The sequence below is a fragment of the Thalassophryne amazonica genome, chromosome 1 (assembly GCF_902500255.1).
Source record: "Thalassophryne amazonica chromosome 1, fThaAma1.1, whole genome shotgun sequence".
In the NCBI taxonomy this organism is placed as follows: Eukaryota; Metazoa; Chordata; class Actinopteri; order Batrachoidiformes; family Batrachoididae; genus Thalassophryne; species Thalassophryne amazonica.
This window is the reverse complement of record NC_047103.1, coordinates 99330589-99352211: the sequence shown is the minus strand read 5'-3', so window position 1 is coordinate 99352211 and position 21623 is coordinate 99330589.

The window sequence follows — 21623 nt, the reverse complement described above, 5'->3', positions numbered from 1 at the left end:
ATTTGCCTCATGCAGTGCAACACATCTCCTTCACATCATCCGTGAAGAGAACACCTCCAATGTGCCAAATGCCAGCGAATGTAAGCGTTTGTCCACTCAAGTCGGCTACAACAACGAACTGGAGTCAGGTCGAGACCCCGATGAGGACGACGAGCATGCAGATGAGCTTCCCTGAGACATTTTCTGACAGTTTGTGCAGAAATTCTTTGGTTATGCAAACCGATTGTTTCAGCAGCTGTCCGAGTGGCTGGTCTCAGACGATCTTGGAGGTGAACATGCTGGATGTGGAGGTCCTGGGCTGGTGTGGTTACACGTGGTCTGCGGTTGTGAGGCTGGTTGGATGTACTGCCAAATTCTCTGAAACGCCTTTGGAGACGGCTTATGGTAGAGAAATGAACATTCAATACACGAGCAACAGCTCTGGTTGACATTCCTGCTGTCAGCATGCCAATTGCACGCTCCCTCAAATCTTGCGACATCTGTGTCATTGTGCTGTGTGATAAAACTGCACCTTTCAGAGTGGCCTTTTATTGTGGGCAGTCTAAGGCACACCTGTGCACTAATCATGGTGTCTAATCAGCATCTTGATATGGCACACCTGTGAGGTGGGATGGATTATCTCAGCAAAGGAGAAGTGCTCACTATCACAGATTTAGACTGGTCTGTGAACAATATTTGAGGGAAATGGTGATATTGTGTATGTGGAAAAAGTTTTAGATCTTTGAGTTCATCTCATACAAAATGCGAGCAAAACCAAAAGTGTTGCATTTATATTTTTGTTGAGTATAGTTCTTTTCTTTACAACTCAGAAATAAAATGACTTTTATTTCCTACAAGCTCAGAAATAACATACCATAGGGGTTAGTGTTTCCTACAGAACTCAGAGTCAAATAATTTTCTTTGCTCTGACAGCAACTCAGAGAATTAAAAATTCTCCTACACTCAGAAATAACACATTGCAGTGATAATTCCTACAATGTCTGAGAATAAACCTCTCTTGCCAGGGCCCTAACTCAGTTAAAATGAATTTTAATTTAACCTACAATGCCTGTAGACAATCAATCAATTTAATTTCCATAACACAAATGACAGCCTTTCTCACTTGTGTTTTTAGTACAACACCCATGGTTCGTGGAAATGCTGCAGTGATGATTGAACTGGTCTGTAATACTCTGTATGTCAAAGCCTAAGCCGGGTAACAACGCAGATCACTGGATCTGTTTGGCCATTCAGCCAATCCGGTCTGACAATTCAGAGAGCATCCCACTTCTGACACCAGTTGTGGAGATGGAAGGATTTTCAGGCTGTCTGTGGAAAGTAAGAGTCAAGACATTGACTCTTTATCAAATCACCGGCTCTTTCACACAAAGTTTCGGACACTGTGTCAACCAGGGTGATCTGATTAGAAAAGTGTAAAGTGTGGCTTTCTGAGCTGTGCTTTAATCCACATGTCAGGGCAGGGGGCAGTATACAGTGTCTAAAGAATGCATTTGTTCAAACATAAACACATAGTTAATTAAAAAGAAACACATTGTTAAAACAAAGTCCCAACTGAAGACTGAATGATTGTCCCATCTACAAGAATGACAGGACTGTGATGATCTGAGTCCCTTTCATCTGAGAGAATGTCTTTTTCATCATGGAATGGATCACGGGTCATTGAAGGTTGTGAACAATGTCCCACTGTGACACTTGTCTATTTACAACCCCAATTCCAATGAAGTTGGGACATTGTGTAAAATGTGAATGAAAACAGAATACAATGATCTGCAAATCCTCTTCAACCTATATTCAATTGAATACACCACAAAGACAAGACATTTAATGTTCAAACTGATAAACTTTATTGTTTTTGTGCAAATATTTGCAATATTTTGAAATTGATGCCTGCAACACATTTCAAAAATGCTGGGACAGTGGTATGTTTACCAATGTGTTACATTACCTTTCCTTCAAACAACACTCAATAAGCGTTTGGGAACTGAGGACACTAATTATTGAAGCTTTGTAGGTGGAATTCTTTCCCATTCTTGCTTGATGTAAGGACTTCAGTTGTTCAACAGTCCGGGGTCACCGTTGTCGTACTTTGTGCTTCATAATGCACAAAATACGGTCAGGACTGCAGGCAGGCCAGTCTGGTACCCACACTCTTTTACTATGAAGCCATGCTGTTGTAACACATGCTGAATGTGGCTTGGCATTGTCTTGCTGATATAAGCAGGGACATCCCTGAAAAAGACATTGCTTGGATGGCAGCATGTGTTGCTCCAAAACATGGATGTACCTTTCAGCATTGATGGTACCATCACAGATGTGTAAATTGCCCATGCCATGGGCACTAACACACCCATACCATCACAGATGCTGGCTTTTGAACTTTGTGCTGGTAACAAATTGGATGGTCTTTTTCTTCTTTTGTCCAGAGGACACGACGTACATGATTTCCAAAAACAACTTGAAATGTGGACTCATCAGACTACAGCACACTTTTCCACTTTGCGTCGGGCCCTCAGAGCTCAGAGTGCTCAGAGCTCACAGTGGCGTCGGGCCATTCTGAGCTTGGGCCCAGAGAAGGCAGCGGCATTTGTGGATGTTGTTGATGTATGGTTTTCACTTTGCATAGTCGAGTTTTAACTTGCAATTGTAGATGTAGTGACGAATTTTGTTAACTAACAATGGTTTTCTGAAGTGTTCCTGATCCTCCACGGTAAGATCCTTTACACAATGAAGTCGGTTTTTAATGTAGTGCGAAGGTCCCGGGCATTCAATGTTGGTTTTTGGCCTTGCTGTTTACGTGTATAAAGTTCTCCAGATTCTTTGAATCTTCTGATTATATTATGGACAGTAGATGAAGGAATCCCTAAATTCCTTGCAATCGCACATTGAGAAACATTATTCTTAAACTGTTGGAGTATTTTTTCATGCAGTTGTTCACAAAGTGGTGATCCTCACCCCATCTTTGTTTGTGAACGGCTGAGCCTTTTGGGGATGCTCCTTTTATACCCAATCATGACACTCACCTGTTTGCAGTTAACCTGTTCACCTGTGGAATGTTCCAAACAGGTGTTCTTTGAGCATTCATCAACTTTCCCAGCCTTTTGTTGCCTTGTCCCACCTTTTTTGAAATGTGTTGCTGGCATCCATTTCAAAAGGTGCAAATATTTGCACAAAAACAAATTTCAGTCTATCAGTTTGAACATTAAATATCTTGTCTTTGTCATGTATTCAGTTGAATATAGGTTGAAGAGGATTTGCAAATCATTGTATTTTGTTTTTATTTACATTTCACACAATGTCCCAACTTCATTGGAATTGTGGTTGTAAGACAGTGCCTTGTCTTGCATTGTGATTGATCAGAGTTTTGCAGTGTCACTCAGAGGTAATTTGTGTTATAATGCAGGCACAAGGGATGGTTTTATCAGATGTGCTGCAGCAAGGCTGAAGGAATGTCTTATCAGATGCCTTTCACACTGAGCATGCTTCAACATTTAGTTAAGAGAAAGGTTACAAGCAGTCAAACTGAACATTTAGTTAAAACAGAACATTTAGTTAACAGAAAAGCAAAGCAATATTTATCATTTTAGTTTCTAAAGCAGGCTTCATTTCAGGGGATGACAACAGCAGTATGTTTAAGCCAGGTTTCACATAAACCAATCATATCTAAGTGGTGTTCCATAATTAGATAATTTATCAACACTGATTTTGAGGACAGTGCCTTTATGTTAATGAGACCAAAACTAGTGGCCTCAGAAGGATGACAATTGGGCAATTTGGATTTGGGGGTACTTCTGCAGTAGCATATATAATAAGTGTGTATTGTAATGATACATGTATTTGTATTGAACCATTTCGGTACGGGACGTTCGGTTCGGTACAGGGCTGTTCACGGGTGAGTTTGCGTTGCCTGTGTTTACATTCAGAGTTGCCAACTTGGTGACTTTCTCGCTAAATCTGGTGACTTTCCAAACCCTCTTGAGGACTTATTTTTTCAAAAGTGACTAATGGCAAAGCTAGCTACTTTTCCTGGCATTACTGGAGACTTTTCTGTTTGGCAACTGAAAGTGAAAGTCTCTGTTGTCACTGAGCAGCAGCGGGTCTCCCCCTCCTCCACAGCCTGCAGCAGCCTGAAAGCACTGAGCGGAGGTATATCTACAATCCTCCTCACTCGGACTCGCTCAGCCTACTGACCTCGTTTGCTGCACTGTGATTAAATAGTCGCCAGACTTTGATGTAAATGGCCTTGAAAAGTTATTTTATTTTAATAAGTGATGGCCAATTTTAATGCCAAAATAAATAAACAAACCAAGACTCAAGTTTATTTGTGGTTCTAAATATTTTAAAGGTGGTTTTACTCACTTTTTGCCTCTCCCACAATGTTTATGTTTTTAAAACTTAATTTAAAAATATATATTAACAAATATTAAATGAACAGTTAATACTGTAGAAAGACATAGAAAATAAAATAAATTGTACAAAAGAAAAGGGATTCTTTAACATTAATTCTCTTTAAAATTCCTTATAGAGTGTGACAGTTTTGGACAAGTTAATTTTTCTGGCAAAAAAAATATGAAGGTTGAATAAAATTGAACAGGGCTTCATGCTGGAACCATTGTGCTGCGCTTCATTTGTGGAAAGGTTTTGTTAAAAGCTGTTTCCTAGGAATTTATTTTTTCTATTTCATACATTTGTTGTTTATTTGAGAACATTTTATTTAACTTATTACCAGGCAGCACTCTGCAATTATTTAATTTTCCTGTTTGTATAATGTTACAATAAATTGTTCGTTTAAACAACAAGCAAATTTAGGTTTTGCATTTTGTTCCCATACTGTACTGAAAATGAATCGAACTGTGACCTCAAAACCGAGGTACGTAGCGAACCGTGATTTTTGTGTATTGTTACACTCCTAATATATAATATGCCTAGGATTAGGTTTAGGTTTAAGAAGTTTGACGCGGGTGGTTGGTTGCAGACACAAAATATTTGATATTGCAGGAACAGCCAGTGGGACATCCTTAATTTTAATGTTATCCATTTTAGTAATTGGAATTAGGTTTGCAAAACATCTCTCTATATGCTGTCTGCAGAAATAGGCCACAGTCTCAACCTGACTAAATTCCCTCCCTGCAATGTAAACTGCACTGTCACCATAATGGATCATCATTGTTCATCATTGTATTGCTGGATTGTTTTGGATGTTGTGTTTTGTTTCCTGCATTCCTGTGGCCCTACATCTCATTATATTTTCTTGTCTGCTGCTTGACTCCACATTCCTACCTTTGACTGATGGACTGCTCCCTGTTTCTGGACAGGACTGCACTGTTTGGTAAAATAAACCATCTTTAAATATACAGCCTGTCTGCTCACTGTCTGCATTTTGGGTTCATTGTATACATATCATGACAGCGAGAGGTGAGTAAGAACTGTTGGGAAAGTGTAGGAACACGTACCCACAACAGGGGGCGCAAATGAACGGACAATGGAGAAAGTCAAATCACAAAGTTTTACTGTTGTGAATTCACACAACAAACACAACAGATTACAAATACAGCAGTAACCGAATTCCAATGGTGTCGTGTGGGCAGGCTCGACGATAGGAGACGTCTGTCCGAGTCGAACCGGAACCACCCGATTTCCTCTGCCACCGAACCCCGGGGATACTGGAGCTGCCAAGTCCCGAACCCCAGGTGGCCACTGCCTCCGCTCGTCGGATCCGGTACTGCTGGCAAGGAACAGAAACAGTCAGGTGTGGGTGCAGCTGCACCCAGCAACACACAGGGTGGAAACACCACCTCCACCTCTTGTCAGGAAAATACTGGTGAGTGCAGGAGTGTGAGTACTTATCCAAGAAGTCCAATACAATCTCCCGCTGTACTACTCACTATCTGCTATCCAACACACAAGCAACAAAGTATTATCGTCAAGAACACAATCGGCTGAGTACGTTACCTCCTTAGTAGAGCGATATCTCGGCAATGAGGTGGAGATGCCGTCCTGCTGATATACCTCCCTGTTGATTGATATCAGCTGTCTCAGGTGATGGGTGACAGCTGTCACCCTGGCTGCTCCTGTGAGGCGGCAGCGCCCTCCGGTGCCTGGAGCCCGCACTCCAGGCAGGGCGCCCTCTGGTGGTGGTGGGCCAGCAGTACCTCCTCTTCAGCGGCCCACACAACAGGACCCCCCCCTCAACGGGCGCCTCCTGGCGCACGACCAGGCTTGTCCGGGTGGCGACGGTAGAAGTCGGCCAGGAGGGCCGGGTTTAGGATGAAGCTCTTCTTCACCCAGGAGCGTTCTTCGGGGCCGTACCCTTCCCAGTCCACCAGATACTGAAAACCCCGGCCCATCCGTCGGACGTCCAGGAGCCGGCGTACAGTCCAAGCCGGCTCGCCGTCGATGATCCGGGCAGGAGGTGGTGCCGGACCCGGAGTGCAGAGGGGTGAGGTGTGATGAGGTTTGATTCTGGAAACATGGAATACTGGATGAATCGGCAGTGAGGCCGGAAGCTGAAGCCTCACTGCGGCGGGATTGATGACCTTGAGAATTTTAAACGGACCAATGTATCGTTCCTGAAGTTTCGGGGAGTCCACTTGTAGGGGAATGTCCTTGGTGGACAACCACACTTCCTGCCCAGGACAATACGTAGGAGCCGGGGTCCGCCGCCGGTCTGCATGGGTCTTCGCCCTCGTCCGGGCCTTCAACAAAGCAGAACGGGCGGCACACCACACCCGACGGCACTTCCGTAGGTGGGCCTGGACCGAGGGCACACCGACCTCTCCCTCAACCACAGGAAACAACGGGGGCTGATACCCCAAACACACCTCAAAAGGGGAGAGGCCGGTGGCTGATGATACTTGACTGTTGTGGGCGTACTCGATCCAGGCCAGGTGGGTACTCCAGGCCGTCGGGTGCGCGGCTGTCACACAACGTAGGGTCTGCTCCATCTCTTGGTTGGCCCGTTCTGCTTGCCCGTTGGTCTGGGAGTGATACCCGGATGAGAGACTGACCGTGGCCCCCAGTTCCCGGCAGAAGCTCCTCCAGACGTGCGAGGAGAACTGGGGACCGCGATCGGAGACGATGTCTGATGGTATCCCATGCAGACGGACGACGTGGTGGACCAGGAGGTCCGCTGTCTCCTGGGCCGTTGGTAGCTTCGGGAGGGCCACGAAGTGGGCCGCCTTGGAGAACCGGTCCACTATCGTGAGGATGACGGTGTTTCCCTGGGACGGCGGAAGGCCCGTGACAAAATCCAGGCCGATGTGAGACCAGGGGCGATGAGGCACGGGCAGCGGCTGTAGCAATCCCGATGTCTTGCGGTGGTCGGCCTTGCCCCTGGCGCAGGTGGTACAGGCCTGGATGTAACCCCGGACGTCGGCCTCCAGGGACGCCCACCAGAAGCGCTGCCGGACGACTGCCACGGTTCTTCGCACCCCAGGATGACAGGAGAGCTTAGAACCGTGACAGAAGTCCAGAACTGCAGCCCTAGCTTCTGGTGGGACGTAGAGGTATATTCTTCGGTCCGGTTCCGGGGTCCGGGTCTCGTGTCAGGGCCTCCCGGACGGTCTTCTCCACGTCCCAGGTGAGGGCGGCCACGATAGTGGACTCCGGGATGATGGGATCCGGAGGATCCGACGACTCCATTCTGACTTCATCTTCATGTACCCGGGACAAAGCATCCGATCTTTGATTTTTGGTCCCGGGATGGTAGGTGATCCGGAAGTCAAAACGGCTGAAGAACAGTGACCAGCGGGCTTGCCTGGGATTCAGCCGCTTGGCGGTCCTGATATACTCCAGGTTCCGGTGGTCAGTGAAAACCGTGAATGGCATGGACGTTCCCTCCAACAGACGTCTCCACTCCTCAAGAGCCTCTTTCACCGCAAGGAGTTCTCGATTGCCGACGTCATAGTTCCGTTCGGCTGGGGTCAACCTGCGGGAAAAATAGGCACACGGGTGAAGGACCTTATCGGTCTTCCCGCTCTGGGACAGCACGGCTCCTATCCCTGAGTCCGAGGCGTCCACTTCAACCACTAACTGGCGACTAGGATCGGGCTGCACCAGAACGGGTGCAGACGAGAAGCGCCGTTTCAACTCCTTGAACGCGGCATCGCAACGATCCGACCAGGTGAAGGGAACTTTTGGCGAGGTCAGGGCTGTCAGGGGGCTAACTACCTGACTGTAGCGCTTAATGAACCTCCTGTAGAAATTAGCAAAGCCTAGGAACTGTTGCAACTTCCTACGGCTCGTGGGTTGGGGCCAGTCTCTCACCGCCGCAACCTTGGCCGGATCAGGAGCGACGGAGTTGGAGGAGATGATGAACCCCAGGAAGGACAAAGACGTGCGGTGGAACTCACACTTCTCACCCTTCACAATCAGCCGGTTCTCCAACAACCGCTGCAGGACCTGACGTACATGCCTGACATGGGTCTCAGGGTCCGGAGAAAAGATGAGTATATCGTCTAGGTATACGAAGACGAACCGGTGCAGGAAATCCCGCAAGACATCATTAACCAACGCTTGGAAAGTCGCGGGAGCGTTTGTGAGACCGAACGGCATGACCAGGTACTCAAAGTGACCTAACGGGGTGTTAAATGCCATCTTCCACTCGTCTCCCTTCCGGATCCGAACCAGGTGATACGCGTTTCTAAGATCGAGCTTAGTGAATATTTGGGCTCCATGCAGGGGCGTGAACACTGAATCCAACAGGGGCAATGGGTATCGATTGCGAACCGTGATCTCGTTCAGCCCCCTATAATCAATGCATGGACGAAGTCCGCCATCTTTTTTACCCACAAGAAAGAAACCTGTACCCATCGGGGAGGTGGAATTCCGGATCAACCCGGCGGCTAACGAGTCCCGGATGTAGGTCTCCATTGATTCGCGCTCAGGCCGTGAGAGGTTGTACAGCCTGCTGGACGGGAACTCACTGCCCGGAACCAAATCAATGGCACAATCATAAGGATGGTGGGGGGGAAGGGTGAGCGCCAGATCCTTGCTGAACACGTCGACAAGGTCATGATACTCCACCGGCACCGTCCCCAGATTGGGCGGGACCCTGACCTCCTCCTTAGCCTGGGAGCCGGGAGGAACCGAGGAACCTAAACATACCCGATGGCAGGTCTCGCTCCACTGCACCACTACCCCGGACGGCCAATCGATCCGGGGATTGTGCTTTAACATCCAGGGCAACCCTAAAACCACACGGGAGGTAGCAGGAGTCACAAAAAACTCGATCTCCTCCCGGTGATTTCCTGACACCACCAGAGTTACAGGTGGTGTCTTATGCGTGATCGGAGGGAGGGCCATCCAGTGCCCGCACCTGCACAGGCGAGGTGAGCGCCACCAGAGGGAGCCCTATCTCCCTGGCCCATCTGCTGTCCAACAGATTCCCCTCCGAGCCCGTGTCCACCAGTGCTGGGGCCTTCAGGGTTGAGTCCTCATAAAGGATCGTAACTGGGAGTCGTGTGGCGATGTGGGTGTGTCCCACGTGAATGTCTTGGCCCACCCCTAGCCCAGTCTCTAGGAGCGGGCGTTGGTGTTTAACCACTCGGGGCAGTCTCTTACGTGGTGCTCTGTCAAGCCACAAACAAAACAAGCTCCGTGGGCCCGCCTCCTCTGTGCATGTGGTGCCCTAAATGTTGCCCTACTCGTGTCCATAGCTTCGTCAGCAGGGGGAGCTGTGGCCCCACGGAGCGCAGGGGCCGTGGAGCGTGGGGAAGGCGGAGCGCGGTCGGAACCGGAAGGGAGAGGGACGGCGCGTGCCCGGCCACGCCCTTCGTCTCGTTCCCGCCGACGTTCTTCTAACCGGTTGTCTAATCGTATGACAAGATCAATGAGCCCATCTAAATCCCGTGGTTCGTCCTTAGCCACCAGGTGCTCCTTAAGAACCAATGACAGTCCGTTTACAAAGGCGGCGCGGAGTGCAGCGCTATTCCAGCCGGACCTCGCAGCCGCGATGCAGAAGTCGACTGCATAGGCAGCTGCGCTCCGACGCCCCTGTCTCATCGACAGTAGCACAGTTGAAGCGGTTTCTCCTCTATTGGGGTGATCGAACACGGTTCTGAACTCCCTCACAAACCCATCATATGTCTGAAGGAGCCGTGAATTTTGCTCCCAGAGCGCTGTAGCCCAAACGCGTGCCTCGCCGCGAAGCAGGTTTATTACATAAGCTACCTTGCTAGCATCGGTCGCGTACATAACTGGACGCTGTGCGAAGACGAGCGAACACTGCATAAGGAAATCCACGCACGTCTCCACACAGCCTCCGTACGGCTCTGGGGGGCTTATGTATGCTTCTGGGGAAGGTGGGAGGGGTCGTTGAACGACCAGCGGAACGTCAATGTTACGCACAGGGTCTACGGGAAGGAGAGCCGCAGCGGCGCCCGGAGGGCGCGCTTCCACCTGCGCGGCGAGAGCCTCCACCCTGCGGTTCAGGAGGACGTTCTGCTCGGTCATTAAATCTAACCGAGTCGTGAAAGCGGTGAGGATCTGCTGCAACTCACCGATTACCCCTCCTGCGGACGCCTGCGCGTCCTGTTCTTCCATTGGCCGTTCAACAGCCGGTTGACGCCCCTCGGGATCCATGACGTTGGCCTAGATATCCTGTTGGGAAAGTGTAGGAACACGGACCCACAACAGGGGGCGCAAATGAACGGACAATGGAGAAAGTCAAATCACAAAGTTTTACTGTTGTGAATTCACACAACAAACACAACAGATTACAAATACAGCAGTAACCGAATTCCAATGGTGTCGTGTGGGCAGGCTCGACGATAGGAGACGTCTGTCCGAGTCGAACCGGAACCACCCGATTTCCTCTGCCACCGAACCCCGGGGATACTGGAGCCGCCAAGTCCCGAACCCCAGGTGGCCACTGCCTCCGCTCGTCGGATCCGGTACTGCTGGCAAGGAACAGAAACAGTCAGGTGTGGGTGCGGCTGCACCCAGCAACACACAGGGTGGAAACACCACCTCCACCTCTTGTCAGGAAAATACTGGTGAGTGCAGGAGTGTGAGTACTTATCCAAGAAGTCCAATACAATCTCCCGCTGTACTACTCACTATCTGCTATCCAACACACAAGCAACAAAGTATTATCGTCAAGAACACAATCGGCTGAGTATGTTACCTCCTTAGTAGAGCGATATCTCGGCAATGAGGTGGAGATGCCGTCCTGCTGATATACCTCCCTGTTGATTGATATCAGCTGTCTCAGGTGATGGGTGACAGCTGTCACCCTGGCTGCTCCTGTGAGGCGGCAGCGCCCTCCGGTGCCTGGAGCCCGCACTCCAGGCAGGGCGCCCTCTGGTGGTGGTGGGCCAGCAGTACCTCCTCTTCAGCGGCCCACACAACAAAGAACACTGTTTTGAGAAATGTTAGTGGTTCCTATGGGTTGACAGCTAATGGAAACACCTGCTTTGTTCAGAGATTAAAGCTGATGTTATTTAACCAATTCTAGGTGATGACTTAAAATGTGAGTCCTGTGGTAGAATTTAAAATACACTGCATGTCTTGCACTTGATGCAAGAATACTGTCTTTCTATATATCTTGGGTACTCACACATCACAGCACTTCTTGTTGCAACTGATGGCAACTGAGAAGGATAAAAGCATGTTGATCAAGAATTTACTAATGATTCTCCTGCTCTTTCTCTGTCTGTCTCTCTCTGTCACACACACACACACACACACACACACACACACACACACACACACACACACACACACACACACACACACACACACACACACACACACACATATATGCACACAAACAGAAGGCCCAGGTAGAAGGAGAACAGAGTGAAATCACTTAGCAATACTATTTCCAGACTATCATAAGGGGACGTACGGAACCCGAACCATCCCTATGTAATAAAAATGTGTGTGTGTGGAGAGGTGTAAAGTCGATGGTAGTTGAAAATGTTTGCCTTTTGTTCTTCACAGAAAATGAGCCAAGACCAGTGAGTCTGAGGTTGAAAAATATTTAACTGCATTATTTTTCTTCTAAAAAAAATTAAAAATGGGTCCCACAGACCGAAGCACCATTCAAAGGTTATGTTTTATTTCTTTCATTTTGAGAGGTGATGGTTAAGCAGTGGTTAAGCAGTGGGCTTCAGTCCACTGGTTCAAATCCCAGTCTGGCCGGCCAATCACAATGAACACTTTGGCAAGGTCTTTAATCCCCAAGTTGCTCCTAGTGTGTAGTGAGCGCCTTGAATTGCACCACCCTGACATTGGTGTGTGTGTGTGTGTGTGTGTGTGTGTATAAATGAGTGAATGCGAGGCATGATTGTAAAGTGCTTTTAATGTAAATTACAGTGAGGCAAATCAGTATTTGATACACTGTCACTGTCAAAGTTTTCTCACCTACAAATAATGGAGAGGTCTATCATTTTTGTATCATAGGTACACTTCAGTGTGAGAGACAGAATTTAAAAAAATCCAGAAAATCACATTGTATGATTTTAAAAATTTATTTACATTTTGTTGCAGTAAATAAGTTGATCACCTGACAACCAGCAAGAGCCGTTAGTGTTTCTTTAAGAAGCCCTCCTATTCTGCACTCTTTAACTGTAGCAATTGCACCTGTTTGAACTCCTGTTACCTGTACAAAAGACACCTGTCCACACAATTAATCAATCACACTCCAACCTATCCACCATGGCTAAGACCAAAGAGCTGTCTCAGGACACCAGGGACAAAATTGTTGACTCCACATTGCTGGGATGGGCTACAGGACAATAGGCAAGCAGCTTGGAGAGCTAGCAACAACTGTTGAAGCAATTATTATTTATGTAAATCTTCCTCGGCCTGGGGGCTCCATGCAACATCTCACCTCATGAGGTAAGGGTGATTCTGAGAAAGCCCAGAACTCCACGGGAAGACCTGGTCAATGACCTGAAGAAAGCTGGGACCACAGTCGCAAACGTTACATTAGCAACACACTATGCAGTCATGGTTTAAAATCCTGCAGACCATGCAAGGTCCCCTTGCTCAAGCCAGCACACGTCCAGGCTTGGCTGAAGTTCACCAGTGACCATCTGGTTGATCCAGAGGAGACATGTGTTGGGTATTTTCTCCTCCAAGCATTTTTAAAACCTTTAACAAGACAAACAGAGTCAAGAAACACCAGTGAGACAGAAAATCAAATATTACGCGCGGAGTGCGGCCAGGCTGTACACCAAGGCTACACTAAAGTCTGGCCTGCTTTTCCGCTCTTTTTATTAAGAGACGCCCTCATCACATAAACAAGAAACTTGTCCTAAGGGTGGGGGTAATGACGCAAGACAAGTTTCTTCCCATAACATAAACGCATACGTCAATAAGTGCAGCTGTAAGGAAGAACACTTCAGGTCAGCACATCTCGTTCGTCTGTTGCAGGTATCAGCTGTTCTGCATCTGCCTGAAGTGTCCTGTCTTCCACACTCCTTCACACTAAACACCACATCACAAACGTCAAAACAAAATTGAATTCTCAGGATTGCATTAAGACAGGTGCAAAACAGCACATCTCCGTTCTCATGAGAAAGAAGACAAAGCTAAACAAGGTTGAATAACACGTACGTTCTCAGGGTGAAGTGCAAAACAGCACAACACCGTTCTCATGAGAAAGAAGACAAAGCTAAAAAAGGTTGAATAACACGTACGTTCTCAGGATGATATGTGCAAAACAGCACAACACCGTTCTCATGAGAAAGAAGGCAAATGTACAAACGTTTAACAGTGATAACATGTATACAAAAGTCTCAAAATCTCTAACATTCCCCTCCTGTTTATCGCCTGTTAAAACATACAGTAGGCATCACTCAGCTTAGCACTTCTTTTTGAGATTTTCACTAAGAGGTTCATCATGGTATGTTTTCTCTAGGCTTACACCCCAGAGGTGATGTCATCATTGTCACCATCATCGGTGTCTGGGTCATCATACTTCCATTGGTCTGGGTACAGGTCAGGAGAGCCATCGTCCTCCTTGTCGTCATCTGTCCCCAGAAGTGGATATGATGCTGGACCCCCTCCTGGTCCTGGACTTATTGCTGTGGTTATCATTCTATTTACAAGGCCTCGGAGACATGGAATACAACAACATCCACACAATGTTAGAATTGCAGCAAATACTGCTATAGACACTAATAGTGAAGAAATCAAAGACCTCCATTTTCCCATCCCTTCCAGCCACCAATCCCAGCCTTCGGTGTTTACTCCACTGTGCTCTTTCATCTTCCTGTTCAACGTCCTCAGCCCGTCAATGGCTTGAGTGAGACTGCCGTCTGCAGCTGTGTTGTTGGGAATGAATGTGCAGCATTGTTCTCCGAACATGGCACAAACACCTCCTTTCTCTGCCAACAACATATCCAGAGCAATGCGATTCTGGAAGGCCATAAGGGACGTGGCTTCTAACTGTGAATGGACAGCCTTAAATCCTTCCTCAGTCCAATTTCCTAATTTCTGTACATTGTAGTGGATGTAGTTTATTCTGTCCACGTTTTTATTAATTGAGCACCACCAACAGATGGAAGATTCGAATCCAGCTGCTATTTGATTAACCAGTTTATACTCGTCAGGCACTCCCCTGGGGACTCCTATTGCGTCAATATATGTTGGATTTCCCACTCCTTTCCAATCTCTTTTCACTCTATGTCTGGCTATGCCTTTCTGCCAATCCTCAGGAATAAGAGAGGCTGCATATGTCGTAACGTCTTCAGGGGTCATGGGTAACAATAATAATATTAATGCACAATAACCTGACACATTTCGTGGCAGTCTGTCAAAGATTCTGTTATCACCACACCACCACCATACGTCACTCCTCCCGACAGGTTTGAATGTGGGAGTACTATGGACCACATTCTTACACCAGGCGGTGTGGTTTAAGCTACCCAAAGTCTTACTTGTCCCTGTCAAGTGTACACATGTATGGTTAGCATGCCCAACTTTGCTTGAGAATAAAGGTTTAATCTTAGTCAATTTGGTCACTGGATAGATCTTGTCCCACTTAGAACATTTGTTGTTTGCCGCAATGTATGTCTGTGTCATAGCAGTCAGTAGACAGTCTTTGGGTAATGCTGCCGGTATTACCTGTAATATAGGTCTGGGTCCCATACATACAACACAGTCCTTCTTTGCTGCTAGTCCTGCTTGTTCTGCCATTAAAAGCCAATTGTTATTTTGTCCACTAATTCCAGTAGTTACTAGGAACCAGTCATCTGCCTTCATGTCTTTTGTGCCTTGTACAGACACCCCCTTTGCTTGTATGGACACCCCCTTTGCTTGTATGGACACCCCCTTTGACGTACTTAATTCGGTCAATATTGGTTGCTGTACTCTATCTGTTTCACAGAGGAAGAAATGGAAATACGGATCTTTTCCTTGTTTGTATACCCAAAGGAGGAACAACCAACAGTCTCCCTCTATATCAGGTGGGAATATGGTTCCTATTTCTGTGGTATTCACCACTATAGACAGCTTATCATCTGTTTGATACATTTTGAGACTTTGACTCTGGTACTTAGCCCACTCGGTTTGTGCCCATCTTGGTGTCCATCTACTCCATTCATCGGCTACCAACGTTTCCCATCTCCTATCTTGTTGATCGTTGGTCATATACCATGAGAAACTATTTCCGTAATTAGTCCCTCTGTCACCATCCGGCATTCCATGGGTAAGAGCACTATATGGTACAGAGATGATCACAGAAGTATTTCTAGGAATGCAGGCCTGTACACCAAATCGGTATGCATTATTCCCATCACAGCTATGTACTGTGGCATTAATTATCGGACTGGGGTCTTTGTTACTTCTTTTTGGTCTCTGCAATCTGCGGATGTGATCCTTATTATCATGTCCCGTGCTCATGGCTTTTAATAATACTCCCAATTCAAAAAAGAAAAGTAGCATAACAAGGACTGTCCATGGGGTCCAGAAACCCCCGTTTTTTTTTTTTTCTTTCGCCATTTCTGCACACTACAGCACACCTATGTTCAGAACAGTGGCTTCTTAATGTCTTCTGCTAGCTTTCGTGTCTAACCTGGATCTCAACACCAAGCTCACACACTATTACTAGTCTTGTCCTACTGTTCTTACTGTTTGTCTGTGTCTGCAGAAATGACTTTCTTACAGTGAGTTAAATGAATCCATGTACTTCTTTCCCCAATTTTCAAAGCTGTGGGTGTTGTGAGTAGTACTTGATAGGGCCCTTCCCATTTAGGTGAATGCCAGTGTTTTCTCTTGATGCTTCTTATCAACACCCAGTCTCCAGGTACCACTTTAGGGTCCTCCTGTGGAGAAATGGGATCATCAGTGTTTGGAACTCTCCCTCGTTGTCCTTCTAACATTTTTCTCATGTAATCCGCCAAATTGGCTTCCTCAGGTACATCCCAAATTTGTCCATAATATGACAATCGATATTTTCTGCCAAACAATGTTTCATACGGTGTCAACCCCATGGTACTAGTTATGTTTATATACATTTTTACCAAATCTACACAATGTGTCCATGGTCTGCCTGTTTCCTCCATTGTCTTTCTAAGTCTGTTTTTTACTGTTCCATTCATCCTTTCCACTAATCCGGCACTTTGTGGATGATAAGAACAATGATTTTTGAGATTAACCTGTAGTGCTTCTCCTACGTATTGCACTATTGCATTAACAAAATGCGCTCCATTATCTGAATAGACTGTTTCTGGTATTCCAAATCGTGGGATGATGTCTTTGCATAATGCTTTAGCCACTGTAAGTGAATCTGCATGTTTTGTAGGGAACAATTCTACCCATTTTGAGAAGGCATCAATTATGACTAAACAAAATTCCTTCCCTTCATGTTTACTCAGCTGTATATAATCCATATGAATCACTTGAAAGGGATATTGTGGTGTTGGAAATTTACCTCTTTGGGGTCTCAAATTGCCTTGTGAGTTGTGTTTTGCACATATCATGCATGCTCTACAATGCTGTTTTGCATATGCTTCGAACCCATAAAGACAAAAAATAGATTGCAATTGCGATATCATACCCCCTGATGAGACATGCGTCACGCCATGGCTCATAATAGCTGCCCATTTAAACATATTTTTTGGCAATATGGGTTTCTTTTGTGGTCATACGCACAAGCCATTCGCATACGTAGCTCCTTTAGCTATCCACATTTGTTTCTCTCTGTCAGTTGCCTGCTGTTGCATGTCAGCAAGCAGTGTATGACCTAAATGCAACTCTGGGGTAGTTTCCTGTACAACAAAAATAGAAGGAGCTGCTGCTGCCTCTTTTGCTGCTCTGTCAGCAAAATCATTTCCTTTTGAAACACTGTCAGAGCCATTGGTGTGAGCCGCACATTTGCATATAGCAATTTGTTGAGGCAACTTCACAGCTTGCAGTAGGGCAGTTAGGAGAGTGGCATGAGTCACTGGCTTTCCAGACGACGTCACCATTCCACGCTCCTCCCACAGTTTTGCAAACACATGCACTGTGCTAAAAGCGTACTGGCTGTCTGTATAAATTGTTACAGCCGTACCTTCAAACAGATAGCAAGCTGCAGTTAAAGCAACTAATTCAGCTGCTTGTGCTGAAAATGACGATGGCAATGAAGCAGAATCTAATACTTCTGAATTTGTGACGACAGCATATCCAGATTGCGTTTGTCCATAAGCATTTTTGGTGGAAGAACCATCCACATACACGATTGTACTGTTTGGGATGGGTGTGTCCCGGAGGTCTGGGCGTGCTTTTGTACAAACTGTTGCTACATCAAGACAATTGTGCGGCTAACCATCCTCAGGTAAAGGTATCAATGTGGAGGGATTCAATGTTGTACATCGCTCTATCGTAAGGTGTGGCTGTGATAATAGCAAGGACATGCACGAAAGATGTCTTGCTGGGGACAAAAGGCTCATGTTTGTCTGCAACAAAAGTGCAGAGACTGCATGTGGAACTTTCAATGTCAACTGATGGAATAGAACAACATTACTGCTACTTTGAACAGCCATAGAGGCCGCAACAACAGCCTGTACGCATGGTGGTAAAGCACTTGCTACTGCATCCAATTTAGATGTGTAGTAGGCAACTGGCCTCAATTTTGAGCCATACACTTGAACCAAAACACTAGTCATGAACTTATTCTTACAATCAACTGTTTGAATGAATGGTTTACTATAATCTGGTAGTGCCAAAACTGTGGATGACACTAATGTTTGCTTTACTTTTACAAAGGCTTCCTCAGCATCTTTGTTCCATTCCAACACGGTTGACATTGAAATATCATCTTTGTACATCAAATCAGAAAGTGGACTAGTCAACTCTGCATAGCAAGGAATCCATGCCCTGCAGTAATTTGTCAATCCAAGAAATGACATCATCTGCTTTTTGGTTTGTGGTTTTGGAGCGTGCAAAATTGCTTCCTTCCTGTCAGACAGGATCGTGCGCCCTGTGGCTGATAACTCATGTCCTAAATATTTTACTTTATCCCTACACAACTGAACTTTGTTTTTACTCACTTTGTGGCCATTATCAAATAAGAAACGTAATAATGCTACTGTGTCAGTTATGCAGTTTTCTCGTGTGTCAGAGGCAATCAAAATGTCATCAACATACACTAATAGTTGGCTATCTGCCGGTGGAACAAAATTGGCTAAACATGCTGACATGACTTGAGAATAAATAGTTGGACTCTCTGCGTAACCCTGCGGTAATCTGGTGAATGTATATCGTTGTCCTTTAAAGGTAAAAGCAAACCAGAATTGACTATCTGGATGCACTGGCACAGAGAAAAATGCATTACTTATGTCAATTACTGAGAAACTATTAGAATTTGGTCTCAGCGAATTTAACAAGGTATGTGGATCTGGGACACATGGTGCTCTTTTAATCACAGCAGCATTTACTGCCTGCAGATCTTGAATCATTCTCCACCCCACTGAGGGCGGAGCCTTTTTCACAGGAAATATGGGTGTATTACATGGTGAATCTGGACATGGCACTATTACTCCTGCTGTTAATAAATCCTCTATTACTGGCCTGATTCCGTCAATTGCATCAGGTTTCAATGGATACTGTCTTACACATGGTCTGTATTCTGTTTTTGGCCTTATAACTACAGGTTGTGCATTTTTAAATAGTCCTACGTCTGAAGGACCTGTTGTCCACAATCCTGACGGTACTGAAGAGAGAAGAGCATCCTCTTCAGGACTCAACTGAAACACTCAGGATTGTGAAGTGGACGCATCAATGTGTGTTCCAGCTGTCAGCACCAATGAGACATTAACTAGCACTTTATACAACTTGGTTGATGGACTGAACTCCGTTCGTGGGCCAACTCTACTCCAATCAGAGGCTGACAAAGCTGTTATGACTGTCAGTCCCAATTCTTGCCATTCTGTCAAATATGGCTTACAAAGTGACATATGTAATGGCATACCTGTGAATTTCAATTTTGATACATCTTCAGTGGCGCCTGTTACTGTTATGACGGCTATTGAGTTGCCATCATGAATCAAATCGGTCATTGTCAGTTTCACAGGTGAAACATTTTTCAATTTAGTTTCATAGTCACCATCCGGACCTGGAGGATCTTTATGCCACATTGTGACATGCAGGTCAGGTGGTGACATCTGTTGTTCAGGATTTTTTAGTAGGCCTTTAACAAGACAAACAGAGTCAAGAAACACCAGTGAGACAGAAAATCAAATATTACGCGCGGAGTGCGGCCAGGCTGTACACCAAGGCTACACTAAAGTCTGGCCTGCTTTTCCGCTCTTTTTATTAAGAGACGCCCTCATCACATAAACAAGAAACTTGTCCTAAGGGTGGGGGTAATGACGCAAGACAAGTTTCTTCCCATAACATAAACGCATACGTCAATAAGTGCAGCTGTAAGGAAGAACACTTCAGGTCAGCACATCTCGTTCGTCTGTTGCAGGTATCAGCTGTTCTGCATCTGCCTGAAGTGTCCTGTCTTCCACACTCCTTCACACTAAACACCACATCACAAACGTCAAAACAAAATTGAATTCTCAGGATTGCATTAAGACAGGTGCAAAACAGCACATCTCCGTTCTCATGAGAAAGAAGACAAAGCTAAACAAGGTTGAATAACACGTACGTTCTCAGGGTGAAGTGCAAAACAGCACAACACCGTTCTCATGAGAAAGAAGACAAAGCTAAAAAAGGTTGAATAACACGTACGTTCTCAGGATGATATGTGCAAAACAGCACAACACCGTTCTCATGAGAAAGAAGGCAAATGTACAAACGTTTAACAGTGATAACATGTATACAAAAGTCTCAAAATCTCTAACAACATGGAAGAAGGTCATGTGGTCAGATGAGACCAAAATAGAGCTTTTTGGGATCAACTCCACTTGCCGTGTTTGGAGGATGAGAACAACCCCAAGAACACCATCCCAACTGTGATGCATGGGGGTGGAAATGTCATTTTTGGGGGTGCTTTTCTGCAAAGAGGACAGAACAACTACACCATATTGAAGGAAGGATGGATGGGGTCATCTATCATGAGATTTTGGCAAAGAACCTCCTTCCCTCAGTGAGGCTGTGAGGCTGGGCCTTCCAGCCTGACAATGATTCAAAACACACAGCCAGTGTAATGGAGTGGCTCCATAAGAAACTGGCTAGATCCTGAAGTGACCTAGCCAGTCTCCAGACATGAACTCAAAAAAAAAAAAAAAAAAAGTTTGGAGGGAGCTGAAACTCAAATCTTGAAAGATCTGCAGATCATCTGTATGGGGGAGTGGACCAAAGTCCCTGCTGCAGTGTGTGTAAACTTGGTCAAGAACTACAGGAACCGTCTGACCTCTGTAATTGCAAACAAAGGTTACTGTACCAAATATTAAGGTCTGTTTTTCTATTATATCTAATACTTGTTTTCATGCAATAAAATGCAAATTAATTCTTTAAAATTCATACAATGTGATTTCCTGATTTTTTTATTTGTTTTTAGATTCTGCCTCACAGTTGAATTCTAAGTATGATAATAATTACAGACCTCTCCTTTCTTTGTACATAGGTGGGGAAAACCTGCAAAATTGACAGTGGATAAAATACTTATTTGCCACACTGCATGATGGTAAATCCAAAAGTAATCAAAGATGCCCTATTATACCCTGGACTCCAGAGGGTTAATGAAAGCATGTGGTCTTTTCTCCTCCCTGTTTGTGCTTTCCTCCCAACAAGTGCATCAAAGAACTTCCACAGCACATCCTCAGAAAGAGAGACAGAGGGAGGAAGGGAGGGTGCGAGAAAGGGGGGAGATAGAGAACACACACATACAGTAGTGTTCAGAATAATAGTAGTGCTATGTGACTAAAAAGATTAATCCAGGTTTTGAGTATATTTCTTATTGTTACATGGGAAACAAGGTACCAGTAGAGTCTCACAAATCCAACAACATCAAGCATTCAAGATATGCACACTCTTAAGGCTATGAAATTGGGCTATTAGTAAAATAAGTAGAAAAGGGGTGTTCACAATAATAGTAGCATCTGCTGTTGATGCTACAAACTCAAAACTATTATGTTCAAACTGCTTTTTTTTTTAGCAATCCTGTGAATCACTAAACTAGTATTTAGTTGTATAACCACAGTTTTTCGTGATTTCTTCACATCTGCGAGGCATTAATTTTGTTG